This window comes from Ambystoma mexicanum, chromosome 7p, assembly GCF_040938575.1.
Source record: "Ambystoma mexicanum isolate Mex_15411 chromosome 7p, UKY_AmexF1_1, whole genome shotgun sequence".
Lineage (NCBI taxonomy): Eukaryota > Metazoa > Chordata > Amphibia > Caudata > Ambystomatidae > Ambystoma > Ambystoma mexicanum.
In genome coordinates, this window is record NC_090939.1 from 954,532,434 (window position 1) to 954,551,070 (window position 18,637).

General features: G+C 47.2%; 1 protein-coding gene across 2 annotated transcripts in view; it reads left to right on the top strand.

Annotated features, from left to right (window-relative positions):
- POLA1 (DNA polymerase alpha 1, catalytic subunit) overlaps nucleotides 1-18,637 on the top strand; it is a 2,474,741-nt gene that overhangs the window by 1,363,945 nt on the left and 1,092,159 nt on the right. The window lies entirely within an intron of this gene.

Below are 18,637 nucleotides of genomic sequence, written 5' to 3' on the forward strand. Positions count from 1 at the left end.
TTTTGGTCAATCCATTGTGTCAGCTCTTTTAATGGCACTCGTGCAAACATTTTGACAGGGATGTCAAGCATTGCCAACATTCTGTAATTTGTTGGTAGTTTCTACGTGCCTTTTTTGTAGACTGGTAAAATTTTACTTTCTCTTCATGTATCGGGTATTTGGCCACTGCTCCCTATTGCATTAAATAACGGGTGCAAGGCCTTTGCCCACGTGTAAGGAGATGGCTTTAACAGAGCATTGCATGTCCTGGCAGCACCAATTGCACGGGATGTTGGTAATTTGGTGATCATTTCTGAGATATGTACAGTGGATTGATCGCAGTACCAATTCGTTTTTTGCTGTATATGCTCTTCATCACATGGTTTGGTGGCACCTAGTGTATCAAGTCCCTCTTAAAGTAGCCCAGATACCAATGATGATGTTCTTTGCATGTGATGCCAATGATAAACATAACTCATGTTGTTTCTTCTTTTTGCGTTTACTTAAGAAGCAATGGAATCTAATTTTAATTCCTTTTACCATCCTAGGGATATCGGTCGGTGTGATATTAACCCTCTTCACATTAGTCACATTTGCGATCTCTTTTCTCATCTCCTTCTTAGCAATTTGGATGGTAGGATCATGTCGCTGGTATTTGGTGACTGGCTTGTTCCATTTTTCTCCTGGACTATTGTGTTTAGTTTTGTTTAGTAGCATCACCAAATATTATTACATTAATAAACTCCTGCAGAATCGACCATTCCAAGGAATGATGCGCCATCTGGCACTTGATCACAAATTGATCTAGCAAAACATTTGCTATGTTATTTGCCTCTGAGGTTAGTTGGATTCTATCTAAGTCTATTTCTTCTAGTGTTTAAGTTAACATCACCTGTCTGCAGTGTTTTAGTGGTGTCAGTCAGCATGTCTAGCATAATCACTTAGACCTGGTAATTATTCAGAGCTTCATGCTCTGTGTTTTCCTGCCTTTTCCTTGTCTTCTAAAAAAAAAAAAACAATCCCTCTTGGGTCTGGTTGTCATTTCTGCCTAACGTTCTCCCTGAATTTCACTCACAACAGGAAATCTATGTTCTGGTATTTCTTTCATCTAGTACATCATTGCAAGGTAGATGGGTTTAATAATTTAAATCCCTTGATTTATATCTGGCCAGGATGAGTGTTTCAGCAGGACGATTACCTATTTGTGGGTTTTGCTTTAACCAGGGAGGTGAAAAAGGATTCCGAACACTTGATTTCAAGCAGGATTGTTTGTACTCACTGTGCACCCAAACCTATTCTGGTCTGACACAAATGTTCCTTTTGGTTTCATGCTCATTCTTCCTGTGTCCAGGCAGGTACATCAGTTTCTAAAGGTCCTGAACAGGCCGGCAGATATCTGCACTTCATTACATACATTGATGCATTTTTGTCTAGGGTCTTTGACAAGTGTGTGAAGAAATCACTTCTATGCATGAGTACAGGAATGAGTAATGGCTAAACAGGCCCCACACTTCTACAAAACGAACACTGATCCCAACCCTTAAGGTAAAACAGGCACAGATAAGAGATGTAACTCATTTGCGTTTGTGGTAATGGGGCAAATGGCTGGCTATGCTCTCAGAAGGGATGTGAATGCTATCCAGAAGCAACTGAAACAGTAATAGTACAACCATTGCAAAATAAAAGTCAAGGTTCTATAAAAATATATACTTTTATTACACAAATCGGTTATACAGCTAACTATAAAAAACACTACATGAACTCACTCCTACAAAAGAAGACAGAACGTGCAGAACAGAAGTGTATAAGCAGTCTGTAGGGCCCCAAATGGTGGACTTGGGGACAGTGACACTTCAAAGGTCACTTCAAAGTACCGGATTCCAATGATCAGCAGTCAAACCAGGCTTCAAGCCGTTTTCTTAGCGGGTCGAACGGTTTTTCGAAGAAGTTGTCACTTTGATCCCAGGTGGCATGTCTGGTTTGAGCGGTTACTCCATGCGGTTCAAAGTGGTGGCATGCAATACAGGTTCAAAGGATCCCCAGGAGTGGTTTGAAACAGAGGGGACTGGTTTGGGTGAACAAGTGAAACAATGGTCAAGCAATTCAAGTTGAGCTTTGATGCAAAGTCCTGGCGGTTCGATGCTTGGTTTGACGCAATGGTTTGAAGTCGCCTACATGGCGTGCTGGTGCTCGAGCCGGACAGGCTACAAAGCTCTATTGGGGCGAAGCACTGTTAATCCAGTTTTATAATATGAGCACTGTGGTTTGAAGCTCTATTGAGTGGCTAAGGCAACCCTTGGTGCAAAGCTGTTGAAGGTGGTTTGAATGCGGCTCAGTGAAAACCGGGATCCTGGATGTTCTTGCTCTCTGATACTGTGAGAGCAACTGCAGGCGGCCTCTAGGACATGGTTTATCCTTTTCAGTCTCTGCTTGCAAACCTTCCTGGGCTGGGAGAGCAGAGTGGCAGACCTTGATCCTCAACAAGAGTCCCCCCCCCCCCCCCCCCCAATGTACCCTGGAAGTGTTAGGGAGCAGAGCCTTCCTCTGCCTTCGAGCACTCGATCTGTCACTAAGGGCTTTGCAAAGATCATCTCTCCCAAAAGAGGTACACATTAATTCTACCTTAAGTCATGTATGGTCCAAACGTGATCCAAAGAAGGGCTAAGAGGACCAGTCTTTTATAGGCAAAAGAACACAGGGGGTTGGAGGAAAGCAAGCCGGCATAAGTGATGCAATCCCTGTACTTGTTGTCTTAATTTTATTTCCTCATACCCAAAGTGCTGTGTGCAAAGGAAGTGTAGGAGAATGAAAGAAATGAGAGGTGCATAGAAAAGGAAGATGATGCAATCCTTCCTTCTGGCTACACTAACCCGCCCCTTATGCTCTTTGGCATGCAACACCCTGGTGTGAGTCTAGTCCTTTTGATTAGGGTCTGCCCTCTGAGGTTTGCGTCCCAGATTGCTCCTCCTGGGCTGGGGAGAGAGTTGTCGCCTGCCCTCACAAAAGTTCAGAGAGGCAGTTCCCACATATGATATTGGTTAGATGTGGCTTTCATAATTTCAACTACCAGCCTCCATACCCCAAATTCGAGTATGGCTTATGTTTTGAGATTACGCTGCCACCAGGATAAAAGTTCATCATAGTGTGGTTTTGGAATAGAGGTTCAGATTTAAATGCAACCTCTCTGGTGCAGTGACTTGGCTGTCACAACAGCTGTAAAAAGGCCACCTGCCAATTTTGAAACTGCTCCATGCTATTGGAGAGCAGGGGCTGCAGATCGGGACACCGAGTCTGGTTAGCAAACCACCCTTTCTGAAATGAAATACCTCCATAATTCTATTAATGACAATCAAGAGCTAGGGGTTTTACACCCTTGCCAGGTGAAAATCCTTTACAAAGTGAAGACAATAGCAGGCCTTTTTTTTTATTTTAGGCAGTATTTCTCACAATCTGCCCGCATTTCAGATTTGATTAGCAAGATGAGTAGTCATTGGTCGGGGTCATCAATTGAAATATTTACATTTATTAATGTCCTTTCTGCTGGACACAATATTCCTCCCACCGATGCTTCATTGACCTGCACACTGTACCGTCAAACAAGATTTCTCAAAATAATTTTTATATCAGTTATTTTGTTACTCGGCATCTGTGACCAGGAAAACGATGAAACCGATGTCCTAGGGGCCGAGTGGCTCCACTTATGTAAAGAATTTCACTTATGGCGCTGATGGAGCCATCAAGGGTGTACCAAATTCTGTGCAGAGCTGAAAAATGCCCTCTAGTTTATATAAAATGTTTCCTGTCCAGTCTACAGGAGTATTTCATAGGAGGAGGAATCTAGGAAAGGATTACCATATCCGCCAGAAATGATCACTTGAAGATTTGTAACTTGCTCTTTTCGTGTGTGCTTTGCCTTAGGGAATGGGAACCTTAGACATCCTTTCTTTAATCAGTATTTTATTTGTATGTTGAGAGATAAGATTGCAGTGTCTCTGTTCATCAATATGCTAATATTCAACTACATTTCTTTGAGTCATTATTGGGGAAAATTAATTTCCTGAAGAGGTTCCTTGCCTGGTTAGGAGTCGTGGATGGCTAAGGCCAAGCCAATGTTCAATACCGCACAAACCGTTTTTGCATTTTGTTTCAGAAAAATGGTCCTTTTCAGTCCAGTCATTGCTATTGGAACTACCACAGCAGGCCATTCCCTTATTTCTGGTTGACTCGGCTCAAGCCCCAGGTTTCTTGCTAAACACCACATTATCCTTGCAATGTCCCTTTTTGAAGAATGAGCCGATTGCTGCTATGCCCGATGCACTTGCTAGACCAAGTAAAAAGTGTTCTTCTAGCTGAACTATTCGGTTTAGTAGTACTGTCTCTAGCCTTGCCTCACATAGTGAGGAGGGCGCTTCTAGTCGTCGTTTGCAATGAGGCCTTGCAGCCACCCACACCCACCTTCCATTCAGCTTCCTGAGATATCTGGGGCACTAAAATTCTGCCCGATATCCGTTGTGCTGACTTCTCCCCACTGGAATCCGGCATTATTTTCTTCATAGCTGGAAATTGTTCATGTCATCAATCCGATAGGCTGTTCAAACTTAAACACAACAGCTGGATTTCAAATGGATTCCTTTCTCCCACGCAATACCAAATCGTACAAGGTCTTCGGAGTTCAAATCCTGCGTGGTTTGGGGGTTTTAGATGTCAGTTTCTGACCCGTACCACATTTGGCTTTACTCCCATGGTGAATGGCCACAACAAGTGTCTCGTGTCAATCAATGCACTCAAAAGCGCTTAAAGAACGTTAAGGAAAATGTCACCTTCCTCCACAAAATTGAAGGTGACAGACGGACCCATTTGAGGTCGCTGATCGTGGACCACGGCACTAAGTAACTGTGCCCCGACTGGAAAGACAAAAAGACGTACTGCATGATGTCAAGAGCCCGCAGTGGTTCTTTGAGGCATCATGCTTCTTAATCATCGAAGAAACTGAGCCACTACTCCGTAGACAACTGAGAGGAAGAGGCTCTGCAGGTACCTTTTCCCACCCAGTCCTCTAACCAAGAGAAATTGGTGGGGGTTCAGGCTGGAAATGTTTGACATCTTCGCCAAGTCCCTGGTGCCTGCAGTGTCTACTCCGGTCAAGCCGATGGATACTACTGTGCTTGGACGAGCTGGCGTGGACTCCACAAGCAGGCACAACAAGGTCACACTAAAGGGACAACACCATTCATTCCCCTGACTTCAGGTCCTTTAGCCTACACCACCAATTTGCCCACCAATAACCTAGACAATATTCCTCAGTTTTCCTTCTCTTACTATTCAGAGAAACAAGTGCTTAGGGTGATACAGGATCTTAAAGCCACATCCTGCCCAGGTGACGATTGTCCAACTTGTATCTTTAAAGAATCACTAGATCTCCTCGTCCACTGGCTCACCAAGCTGATCATCTTATCCTTTGATGAGGGTATGGTTCCATCTGCCTTGAAATCAGCACGGATAAACCTGTTACTGAAAAAAGATAACTTGGATCCAACAAATAAAGACCACTATCAACCCATCTCCAATATACCTTTTTATTCTGAAGGTCCTTGATAAGCTTGCATATATCCAACTCCAAGCTCATGTTGAAGAGCATAACATCTTGGGCACTCATCAATCGGGTTATAGGGCTCGCCATGGCAGACAGACTGCTATGCTTGACATTAATCCACCCTGGCAAGCATAGCGGATAAAAACCAATCTGCTCTGTTGATGCTATTAGACCTCTCTGCAGCCTTCGATCTTGTTGATCACACCCTTCTAGAGGTCGCAAACAGTTCCACTTTGGCATCAACATGGATCGACTCCTTCTTAGGACCATGTACAGTGAGGGTTTGTGTTGGCAACAATCACTCTACTCCCATCCCCCAAACCTGCGGCGTTCTGCAGGGCTCTTGCCTGTCACCACTACTTTTTAGCTTGTACATTCGGCCACTGTTAGATCTACTTAAGTCTGGGTGTCCAATATACAAACTACGCAGATGACACTCAGGTTGTTATTCAGCTTAGTGACCAATACAAGAATGACGCTGCTACCCTTAACATCTACAGTGCCATTCAGAAATGGATGGCTTGTAATTCTCTGGCTCTCAATAACAAAAAAACAGAGCTCATGATGGTCTCCACCAAGAATACTCAGAGCAAGTGAACACCAGACTACTCCAACTTCTTGATTGCAGATAATGTCATAACAGTCTCAACAAAAGTGAAAACACTAGGCATTATTCTAGATGACGAACGTCCAATGAAGTCTCATGTATCCAATATCCGGTCAAGCTTTAGACTGATTAATAAACTTATACAATAAATCCAACCTTTCATAGCAAGTGACAACTACTCTCTGGTGTCCACAGCACTGATAAATTCCAGTCTGGACAATTGTAATAGCCTGCTGATCGGCTCTACTGCTGCTAACATACAAGCACTCCAAGTTCCACAGAACAATGCTCTGCGCACCATTTTCAAAATATCGCGTCACACACACATCTCTACATTCAGAAAAACTCTACACTGGCTTCCCGTAAAGCAAAGAATATCGCACAAAGCGTTTGCTCTGGTTCATAAATGTGTGGCTCTCACAAGCCCTATACATCTACCGGAGCGTATTAAGATCAAGCCAAATAATAGGAATCTTCATTCTACGACGGCCATGATACTTGTTCAGCCGAGATTTTATGGGGAACAAGGAGACTTGGACCTGGCGGCTGACTTGCAGGAGTTAAGTGGAATGACCCCTCAACAGAAGTGGACATGCACCCTGCGGCCACTCCCAGCCAGCCGCTATCCAGCGTCTGATGTTGAAGGTGTTCGACAGCTTGGGGCTGTTGGCTCCTTCACGTCCGCAGGTGCAGTATGACTTAACTGAATTCTGGACCAAGGTCCTGAAAGGGAGACCTTCGTTCCTTTCAATCGGGCAGTAGAGGGAATGGAACTATATGGGCAAAGCTGGCTTCTGTTCTCGTGGGGGACTGCAACCAAGCTGAGCACCACAGGCCGGCACCCTCTGACCCCATGTTTCTTTCTGCCCATTTTTCACCACAGAGCTTGGTGGTTCGGGCTATGACTGCAAACCTTAAAACCACCTCTTTCCCGTCTGTCCCCCCACACTCCTCCACCTGACAGGGAGAGCAAGAGATAGGACGCATGGGGTACAAAGATTATTTTCAGCTCTTAAGGTTCAGTCACCGGTGTGTCAATGCCTCTTGTCTTCTTACCAAGGTTTCCTTTGGCCTGTGGTCAGTGACGAAAGCATCAGAGCACATCCCTGAAGAGGAAATGCGAGAGGCTCTTGAGGCCCTTATCAAGGGCTGCATTGAAGCCTCCCGTCAAAGACTGCAGTCCAGTCTGGATACTGCAGTCTGCGTAGCAATAACAATGGCCATGAGCATGGTCTTGCAGAAATGTTTCTTGATAGAGGACATCCAGGTTTGCTTCCGACATCCAGGAGAAACATCTGGATATGCCATTTGATGGCATGCCTTTGTTCAGCACCAAGGCCGATGGGTTGTTGCAAAAGATCCTAGCCTCTATGGCTACTGCCATGTCGCTGGGGCTAGCAATCCAGCAGCAACAACCTGCAAGCCCTGCGGGAAGGGGGAGGGGTTTTTGCCCCTTCGGCACTTATGCCCAAAGAGGTAGAGGACAAGCACCATTGGGCATGCAAGGGCAGCATTGTCCCTACAGTGGTATGGGCTTGGGTGCACCTACAGGAGACTCTTCTGCCTCCACTGTGCCCTCCGCAACCGCTGCTGCAAATGCTCTGTGAAGAAGACTTCTGCCATCTGTCCCTTGTCACAGTCAAAATACCCCTGTTTGAGGAATGGAAAGTTACCATCTTGAATGCCTAGGCCTGGCAGGTCATACAGCAGGGATACTGCCTCCCTTTTGCCTCTTGCCCTCCAGACCACCAGCCCCCCTTGCCACCAACCCTTGCCTCTGGAACCTCTCCTACTGGTGGATATCAGTCCGCTTCAGGCAAAAGGGGCCATAGAGCGTGTACCCTGCTCGGAACGAGACAGTGGTTTGGTACAAAACCTGTTTTCTGGGCCAGAAGATGGACGGCGGTCTGAAACCCATCCTGGATCTGCAGCTTCTGAACTTGTACTTGCATAACGACAAGTTTAAGATCACTCTGGCCCAGATCCTGCAGTCCCTGGACTTGAATGAGTGGCTAGTTGCCCTGGTTCTCCATAATGCTTACTTCCATGTGGCTATCCCAGCAAGTATCTGCGATTCAGAGTGTGAAACTGTTAATTCCAGTTCAAAGTGCTCTCTTTCCGTCTTTATTCAGACCTAGGGTTTTGTCCAAGCTCCTAGCAGTAGTGTTGGCTCACTTCAGGAGAGATGATGTTCATATCTTTCCCTGCCTGGACTGGCTCGTTCGAGCCCACTCACCAGATCTAGTGTCAGCACACCTGTACTGTATGTGCAGCCTATTGCACAGCTTGGGCTTCTCCCTGAATTTCAAGATGCCTCAGCTATTGTCATCCCAGTCCCTCCGATTTGGCTGTGTGATCTTGGACACTTGCCTGGGTCAGGGTTTCCCGCCCATGAACAGAGTGGTGAACATCTACACGATGGTCCAGATTTTCCAACTGCACTTCCATTCTCATCTTTTCTGCTCTTGCTGGGTCTTATAGACTCCTGCATCTTGGTGGTGCCAGAGGCCCGCCTGTGCATGAGGTTGCTGCAATGGCTTCTGAGCTCAGTGTTCAGTTTCAGGGGTGCGCATTGGACCTCCTACTGGTCTGAGTGTGCGTCCGGAGACCTGCACTGGTGGTCTGTGAAGGACAAGCTCTGAATGGGTCACTGTTTTGTCAACCTTGGCCACAAGTGACTCAAGTCACGGATGCATGCCTGAAGGGCTGGGACGCTCACCTCCAAGACCTTATGGTACCATCAAGAGTGTTGAGGGCTTATCCATCTGCTGGAGCTGACAGCGATCAGGCTGGCCCTAGTCGCTTTCCTTCTCCTTGTGAAGGGCAAGGCAGTATTGGTCCTGGCAAACAACACTGCAGCCATTCGTTACCTCAACAAGTGGGTTGACGTGATCTCCTTTCTTCTGTGCATAGAAGCAATGCTATTGTGGTTCTGGACTCCGGAAAACAGCATGTCTTGACTGTGGCCCATCTGGCCAGCAAGGATAAAGTGCCAGCTGATGCACTGAGATGACCATAGTCAATCTCCCACAAGTGACAGCTCCGCCTGGAAGCTCTGGAGGAGATTTTCTCCAACTGAGGGGGAACCCGGGTGGACCTCTTCGATGTGTAGTAGTAGTTTGTCATTTGTAAAGTACCTTTATCCCATTGGTATAGCCTCAAAGCGCTGTGGGTGAACGCCCTCTGGGAATTGAAGTCTAAGGTATGGAAACATTGTCAGAAGGTTAGAGTCCCAGTTAGCTATTTGAATGGTTGCTGAGAGGTAGTCAGGAGAGTGCCCGAGTGAAGGAGGTTGTATCTAGATAGACCACATTTTTGCTGTGTGATTTAGCTGCATTCTGATGGCAGAGATGTGTGTTTTGTTTTAAACTGGTGTATGGAAGTGGATGCGTGTGGGGGTGGGCGACCCTGCCTGTGGCTAGAGTTCATTGATGTGGTGTGTAATGCATACCCTTGAGCTGTAGTTGGTTCTTTGCTTTCGATTTGCCCAGGAATTATGTGGTCAGGTCTACTGGGAAATATACTTTACCTTGTTCTAGAGAGATCCTGGGGAAACGAATATTGCCGCGGTCTAGATGTCATGGGGCGAGCATGAATTGAGGGGTAGGTTTGTCAGGTTGCGGAGGGAAGAACCCAGTTTTGAATGCCTTCCGTAAGGAAAGGTGGTGATCTATGCAGCAGATGCTAAGTGGAAGGGAATTCCAGAGTGTTGGAGCTTCGATGGAGAAAAAGGATCTCCCTATTCAAGTGGAATTGAAGGGAGGGATCATTAGGAGAAGCTCAGAGCTTGATCTAAGGTTTCTGTTGGGTAAATAGCCTGTAAGTTTGTGTTGGAGGTATTCAGGGCCTATCTTGTGGAGGGCACAGTCGGTGATGCACATGGCCACGTAGGTCGCCCATTGGTCGATCGAAAGCCAGCGGAGCGCCATAAGGGCATGAGTAATGTGTTCTTTGGGGCGAGGGCAAGGAGGATCCTGGCTGCAGATTTTCTATCATTTTTAGCTTTCTGAGCTGATGGGCAGGGTCGCCCAGAAAAAGGGGATTGGCGTAGTCTAGGCAGGATAGGATGATGGCCAGAATTGCCTTGAATCTGAGGGTAGGCGAGAAAAGGGAAGATTTATCTGCGGATGCCGGGACGTCAATGGCAAGATCTAGAAACAATGTTGATGTGGTGTGAGTGTGCTGGATCCGAATCTACGGCGCATCTCCGGTTTTCTTGTCTGAGCGTGATGCTTTGGGCGGGTGGCCTAGGGAGGATGTCCAGCGGGTTGGTTGGGGGGGGAAGTGTGCAGTCTTACTGCAGATCAGGATTGCAGGAGGACTGAGGAGATGGTTAGCCATCATCCGTTGGTAGATTTCTGAGAGGCACAAGGCTAGTTCTGGATGGAGAAAAGCTGGGGTTTTGGGGATCTTTAAGATGATCTGGATGTCATCGGTGTAGTTGTAGCAGGTTAGGGCATGTGAGCGGAAAAGGGCTGACTGGAGGCTCCGGTGGGACCTGATTAGAGACAGGGCGGGAGACAGTGATTTGTGAACGATTAGCGAGGAAAGAGGAGCTCCATCGTAAAATAGAGTCCCTGATGCCTATACATAGGAGTCTGTCTGTGAGGATGCTGTGGTTGATAGTGTCAAAGGCTGCTGATAGGTCAAGTGTAGCACAGCCTTCTGAGTCTGCGGTTCTTTTCATGTCATCCCGGATGGAGACGAGGGACGTTTCAATTCCTCTGAGGGGGTCTGAAACCCGTCTGGGCAGGGTCGGGCAGGGAATTAGATTTAGTGAAGAGGCAGAACTGGGAGCGGGCCGTACGCTCAATGAGTTTGGCAATGAAGCATTTGTTCAAATTGGGTGGTAGTTGGATGGATTGATGGATGGATGGATGCATGGAAAGGAGGAGGGAGTCGAGGGAGGGTTTTTTGAGTAAAGGTTTGACATGCAAGGTCTTGAATGCTGCTGGGAAAGTTGCTTGATGTCAGTGAATGTTTAATTATCGATCTTGCAATGCTGCCTGCACAGGGTGAGGAGAGTAGGTTTTTAGGAGAGAGCAGGGCTTGGGTCTCCTGGGGATCCAGAGGGCGGCTACTGGCTAGTAACTTCAGTAATTCTGGATGGGAGATGGTGGAGAAGGAGAGGGTGTGCAGGGGAAAGGAGGGATGGGTCAAGAGAAGGAGGGAACGTCAAGGAGGGAATCACTGCCAGCTTAGTGCTTTCTTTCGATAGCGATGTTGTAAAAGTGGTCTGACCGGGCATGGCAGAGTGCTTGTGAGAGGGGGAGGGGAGGAAGACCAAAGAGGGGCCTTGAATTCTGCTATGATCCTGTGGAGGTTGCGAGCATTGGCGATTCGGTTTCCATAGAAGGTTCTTTTGGCTTTCATGATTTCTGCCCTGTAGGCCTTAATCTGCCTGGCATAAGTGGCTCTGTTCTGGGGGGAGGGGTTTGATCGCCATTTGCTCTCCAGGCAGTGGTTAAGGGTTTTGCTGGAGGGTGTTAACCAATTGGGGTTAGGGCATTGTCTGTGAGAAGCGGATCTGGTCGGGTGAGAGGGATGATGGCCTTAGAGAGCCATAGGTCGAAATGTCCAATAGAGGTTTGGAAGGTAGGCAGGCAGGCAGTCAGGTCGAGGGTTACAATGACCGTGTTCCAAAGACCTACACGGGAGGACAGTTTGGAGGTGGTGAGGCGGGGCTGGCAGTCAGAAGTGAGAAAAAGATGGCTGTGTTATCAGACCATACTGGTGGTCGGGGAGGGAATGTGGAGATACGATTGGTGGAGCTGAATATTACATCTAGGGTATTTCCTGCTATGCGAGTGGGGCATGAGGCCAGTTGGGTCATGTTGAGGGCTTGCATGTTGATCAGTGAACGGGTCATGGGACTGGTAGGGGGCATCAAACCAAATGTTCCCCTAGCATGGTGGGGGATAGGTGAGAGATCAGGATGGCTGCTAAGAAGTCAGCATGGGTAGCTGCAAAGTTTCTGTTGTAGCCCAGTGATCTGTAAGGAGTAGGAAACTGTAGGTGAGGGATTGAGTGATTTGGAATTTTGCTAGCAAGGATTTGCAGCCTGCTTTGCAACGTTTTTTCTCGGTGTGTGCGAGAAGTTGAGGTGTAGTTTGGGGAGGATGGCTAGCCCTCATCCTCCTCCTCCTCCTCCCCTCTGCTCTGCTTGTTATGTTGTGCATGATCAGGGAATAGCTTGGGGTGAGGAGGGGTGAATGACTCAAGTTCAACGGGGTTGGAAGCTGTCTGAGAACCAGGTTTCGCTGATAAAGTGGATGTCTGGGCTTTCAGAGGAGATGAGGTTGAATATGCTGTGACTGAGTGATGGAGCTGACAAGGATTCAAAGGTGGGTGGGACGGGGATAGACAGTGGGTGGCTTTAGAAAGGAGTGTATAGGTGTGATGTGGGTAGGTTTGGTGTTGTAATTACACTGGAGTGCGACTACATTTAAAGACGATTGCAATACTAAGATAGCAGCTAGATTGAAAACATGAGCTACACACAAATTCTAACTCGATTCAAAACATTTGTTAAACTCAAATTGCAACTAGATTCAAAACATTTGTTACCCTCAACCTGTAAATGGATTCAAACCATAAGCTAATGTTAAATTGTAGAGCAGTTCAGTATATACTCAATGGGGCAACAGAAAAAAACTTGGGGTTTAAAAAAAGGACAGGACTGTGCCCCTCTACCAGTAACTACGTCTACAAAAAAATCCTGTCACCTCTCAACTACGCCCTGTACAGGTCAAGGTCCCCCCCTGCCCCCCAGGAAATGGACTCAGATCTACGAACCCAACTGCACAACAATTTTCTTCGACAGTTATCCTTCAGTGAGTATTGGCATTATAAACTCACAAAATATAATGTAAACAATTCTTTATTACAAAAATCCATAAAATATATACACACATTATGAGTAAAAATACAATAAAGTATCCAAATAGTATATAAAGAAAAAGTTTTAAATACACATAACATTTCAAAACTGCCTCTCCTTAAATAACCAATCTGGAGAAACAAAGATTTCATAAAAATGACACATATGCTAAATACTAGCACTTGGTAAATTCAAACATCCTGATTTCTATTCTTGAACCAATCTGGTCTTTGCCAGGTTCTTTAGTTGGACCTCTTCAAAAGGGTAATGATGCTTTATTATAACTGCATAGACAATCTAACAACAATAACTCCCTGCAACTAAACAGTACATGACTTATACTTGAGAGGTACCATGGACGGCACAGCGGCTGTACCAGGTGTGTGGGTAGGTTCTACACGAAGGCAGTGCCCTGTGTGCCCCAATAAGAATGAGGTAGCTGTGATCGAGGCACAGAAATTTGACAGTATCTATACTAGTTTAAGAGTTGAGGGTATACTAGTGCATGCAATTAAAGGATTACATGGCAGTATTCAATTATGCAACAGAGTTTTGAGTCGTATGCTCACAGTAACTGTGTTCAGCGGGGCTGTACTCAAGAGCTTCTAAATTTATTACAGTATTAAGATGTTGCTGCTAAAACTAATTCTTCTCAGCAAGGGATTGCCACTGAGTAGCAGAACACAAATCAGGGGAGAGGTTCCACAAGGAGCAATGTAAGTCAAAAGGCTATACTTGAGGCAACTGGATTCAGGCATGAGTCACTAATAACAGTGCGTGCTATGCAATTGAATGTCTTCTCTTACCTTAGTGTTGCAGTATCTTCTGGGGCACCAGGGCAAACAGGGCATGGGAGGTGCCCTTTGCCTCTGGCCCTTCACCAGCTGCCTGGGCAAGGCTGGCCTGGGAGGGCTTCTGATGAGTTGTTTGTGGGCACCTGATGTTCTGGTTACCTGATGAGTATCTTGGACCAATGGGAAAGCGGGATGCGTTGAAGGGGTGAGTGGAGGTGGGAGTGGAGGGAATATAACAGGCTGGATGTGGGTAGGGAAAGGTAGGAGGATTCTAGAAATGGAGCCTCGTGTTACGCTCACCTGGTATCCACGGGGACGCCACCCAGCCCTGGTTGGATGATTTGCACTCTCGAACCAAGGCCTCTGGTTAAAGATGGGTCTGCAATATAGGAGAGCTGGATTCAATACCATATTGTCTTGGTTTTCCCACCTCCCTTGGCCTCAACTCCTTCCTCCTCCTTGGGCCTTCTCCTCACCTTAATATTGTAAAAGGTGGATTCTCCGTCCTGGTCCTCATGGCAGGGGCGCGTAGATGTGGGGGGCAAGCAGCGACCAAGTTACTTCACTGGTGCAAGCCAACCTGTGGGAATCCAGGCCTGCTGCGACTCTATAGGTTTGCTGCTTTACAGTCTTTATATGCAGTTCTTATGTTACTCTTAGTTCGAATAATGTCTTGCTTCTTTCCTTATAGGTATGGAAAGGTATTTTGGTGTTGTCATGCAGTTTAAAGATGAGCATGGGCCGGTAGGCGAAAGCGCGGTGTGTGTGATGCTGCCCGGTGAGTAATGCGCGCTGCGCTGTTTCGCCTTTTGTATTGCTAACCTGTGTCTTTTCTCTCCTTGCAGGTTGCTATGTTCCTCGCTGAGCGCCGTAATGTTCGAGCAATGTTACTGACCAGGATGTGACTACCCAGGTAAGAATTGTGTGGCTTTCTTCATTTGGGGAGGAAACGTGAGTAAACGCTTACTAATGCTGTCTTTCTTTCTCTTCTTTCCAGGTTCTGGTATTCCAGGATGCATGCAGTGCCGGATGATGGAGTTCGTACCTTCGGGGGAGTGGGACTGAAGTCAGCGATGGATTGAAGACGGGATACTGTTCAGCTAAGTTTCGTAGTGTTCTTTCTCTCTGCTGGTCCTTGGTTTCGGGTAAACTGGCATAAAAAAACTGGCACGATGAGCATCATGCTGCCCACAGCAGAATAACGCAAAGCATGTTCTGCTGTTTGGGTGCGGTTTAAATAGTCTCAGGTAAAGTAGTCCAGGTAAAATAGTCACAGGCCTGCCACACCCAAAGTAGTCCAGGTAAAGTAGTCCCAGGCCTGCCACACCCAAAAGACTAAACTGCATAGCTCAGTTCCTTGTTACTGAGCTATGCGTGTGCCTCCATGTTGGCTGAACCCCCCCCCCCCCCCCCCCCCCCCACTCCCCAAGTTAAATAGTCCCAAGTAAATAGTCCCATTCTAATGTTGATCTTCATGATGGTTATGAGCCTGGCGCCAAAGGCGCTAGGACTGACTCCCAAGAGAGTCTTGGATGAGGTTTTAAGGCCTTTGACCTGGCCCTATCTGGAAGGATGACTTGCCAGTGAGGGCCAGGGGCAAGGGTCATGACACCTCGGGCCTTGAACCGCAGACAAAGGCACCTGTTGGAAGCACTCACTGTGCTGATGCATTTCTTGCAAGGCAGTAAGCGAAATGCAAGCAATAAGTGCAGGTGGTACTGCTCCATGGAGTTTCATTGTCGGGGGCCCTCTTGGAGAACTTGATGGTTGTATAGGACTTAGACCTACTCTATGCCTTTCCTCTGATCCCTGTTTCTGCAGACTCTCAGGAGACTGCATCTGTTCAGGTCCACAATGATCTTGATCGCTCTGGACAGGGCACGGAGAACATGGTATCTGGAGTTGCTGGACATGGTCATCTGCCCTCCCTGACTTCTACCTTAGAGGACTGACCTCTCCCACTCAGGGGCCAAGGTCCTGCACCCGGACATCCACAGCCTGATGCTTTATGCTTGGCTGCTGAAAGGCTAAGGTTATAAGACGTTGGATTTTTGGGAGGACGTTCAGGAAGTGCTCCTCTCTACTAGAAGACATGCTACCAAATCCAATTGTGCCTGCATGTTGTGTACATTTTTGGGTTGGTGTCAAAAGAGGGATCTGCACTCTTTTACTTACTCCACTACCTGTGTGTTGATATTTCTTCTATCATTGGCCTGGACGGACTTGCAGATTGGTACAGTGAAGGTGTATCTTCCGTCCATTCAGTCTTCAAGAGGACCCCAAAGCAAGGCTTCCTTTTCATGTTCCCCATCGTCCTTAAATTCTTGAGGGGCCTTTCCAATCGGATTCCCCCATGCCAGTTTTTTGCTCCGATGTGGGATTTAAATTTAGTGTTACATTTTTTAATGGGTCTCCTTTTGTGCCCGTTGACAATTGTTCATTAACATTGCTCACTGTCAAGGTGATTTTCCTGGTTGCCATCACTTCTTCTAGACGTTTGAGTGAGCCCCAGGCACTGTCTTTTAATCCTCCCTGCTCACTTTTCTTCAATGAAAAGACGATGTTGAGAGTTAGACCCACCTTCCTTCCGATTGTGTTCAGATTTCCATCTCCCTCAAAAGATCCATCTACCTTTTTTTTTCTCTTTTCTCCGCTTCATCCTTCCAAGGCAGAGGAGCATTTCCATCGACTGGATTTCACTGTGGGCCATCGTTCAGATGAGGGAAAGCCAAAATGTTGGCAAACTTGTTGGTTATGCTGGTGCTCAAGCAGGTCGAGCCATCACCAAACAGACCCTATCTCGGTGGATCATTCCCTGCATCTCAAATTGCTATGATCTGTCAGGCAATGAGGTATGTGTGGGTCTCAGGGCTTACTTCACCTGAGAGCTGGTTGCCCACTCGGCTCTGCAACGTAGAGTGCCTGCTCTGGATACTCGACAAGCGGCTACGTGGGCTTTCTTGCACACGTTTGCTAAGCATTACTGTTTGGATTCCCTGTCTGGTCAGGGCACTAGTTTTGGCAGAGCTGTGCTTCAGAGTTATCTGGTTTAGGTGGTGTCCTTGCTGCCCTCCCTCCTCCAGGTCATTGTAAGGCTTTGGGAGTCTATCGTAGATGAGGAATCCAGCGGAGTTAGGAGTCCATTAGAAAACAAATTACTGTCCCACTCTGGCCCGGGAAACACTATTTCACAGACTTGCACGGTGGGTTTGCCAGGTTCCTGTGGCACAACATAGCAACATATGACATTACCATACGAGAAGGGGGGCTCAACGCGCCGGATATAGCTCGATACTGGACTGCTGCACAAGCCCAACACGCAACTCACTGGTATAAACACCAAGACCCACCTCCTCATGTCAAACTCGAGATCCTGGCAACCGAGGAGATAAACGTTTTGTCCCTGATCCTCTTCCACTTGTATCATTCCGACGCCCCGGCTGACCCAGTGTCCACCACAATCGGGGCATGGAAACCGATGCTACAACCCCACTCTAACCTCCGACTGTACTATAAATGGCTGCCCATATGGTCATTCCCCGGCCTCGCCCCCACGCAGGATAAACTCCTCATGCGACACTGGCTGGACCTAGGGTATTGGGCGCTTTCTGATCTATTCCCTGAAGGGAAATTCATCACCCCGCAGACATGGAGGCCAGGGCCCTCTGGATCACCACTGGAGTTACTGCGATATTTTAGACTCAGAGCAGCAGTGCAGGACATGTGGCCCACATACCCGGACGAACCCCCAGAGTCTACCGAACTCTGCTACATTGCTAACTCTGCAGGGGGCAGAGGCAGGGGCATGATATCCGTCCTTTACAAAATGTTGATAGAACGCACTGCAGAACCATCCTATAAGATTCGTGATGCATGGAGCCAGGAATTGGGGTTGACAATCACTGATGAGATGTGGGCGAAAATGTGTACACACGCACATAAGGTTTCCCTCAACTCCAGATTTAGATGTGTGCAATTGAAACTCCTTAATCGCCTGTATTACACTCCTCATGTGGTTGGGAAGTTCGCACGAAATCAACCCCACGTTTGCCAGAGATGCAAATCCGACGAGGCGGATCACGCACACATGTTCTAGTCCTGTGGGGCGTTGGCCCCGTTCTGGGAAGCTGTGCTCGAGGCCCTCTCTGAGATGGTGGGGTTCCGCATCGATCCTGACCCCCTGGCTGTGTTGTTCGGGCGGTGGGAGGGAGAGGGGGCTAGACGGGTTGCTAACTTTTTGAACATAGGAGCCATAGTGGCCAAGAGATGCATTCTGCAGTGTTGGAAGCGGCGATCCCCCCTCCCCCCATGCTATAAATGTGGCTTAAGGCTCTCACTTGGACACAGGTGTGTGAGGAGGACTATATCAATACATTACCTGTGAATGCTCGCCCCAAAAATGTGTGGACAGAGTTCTGTAGTTAATTGAACAGCAAAGCTGATTTGGAGCTCTTATCCTCGCCCCCATCGCCGGACCAGACTGGTGTGTAGGCTGAGCTGTGACTTCCCCCACTGGGCTTGAACTATTTTTGTGAATGTCCCTGCCATGTTACTAATGCACTGATTGTTTGTCCATACCCTTAAACGTGTAATATGTTTTATTGATGTAGTATGTAATGCACCTGCTACTGCTCCTTGCCAATAAAGAGAAGTTTTAAAAAAAAATTAAAAAAAATACTGCCAGGTAAGTTATTTGTTGTTCTCTGAGGCAGCTCCTCATTTTCAGAACCCCCTGCCTCCAACTTTGAGATTGGTTCCTACGCATCTAGCCTTCCAACATGGTT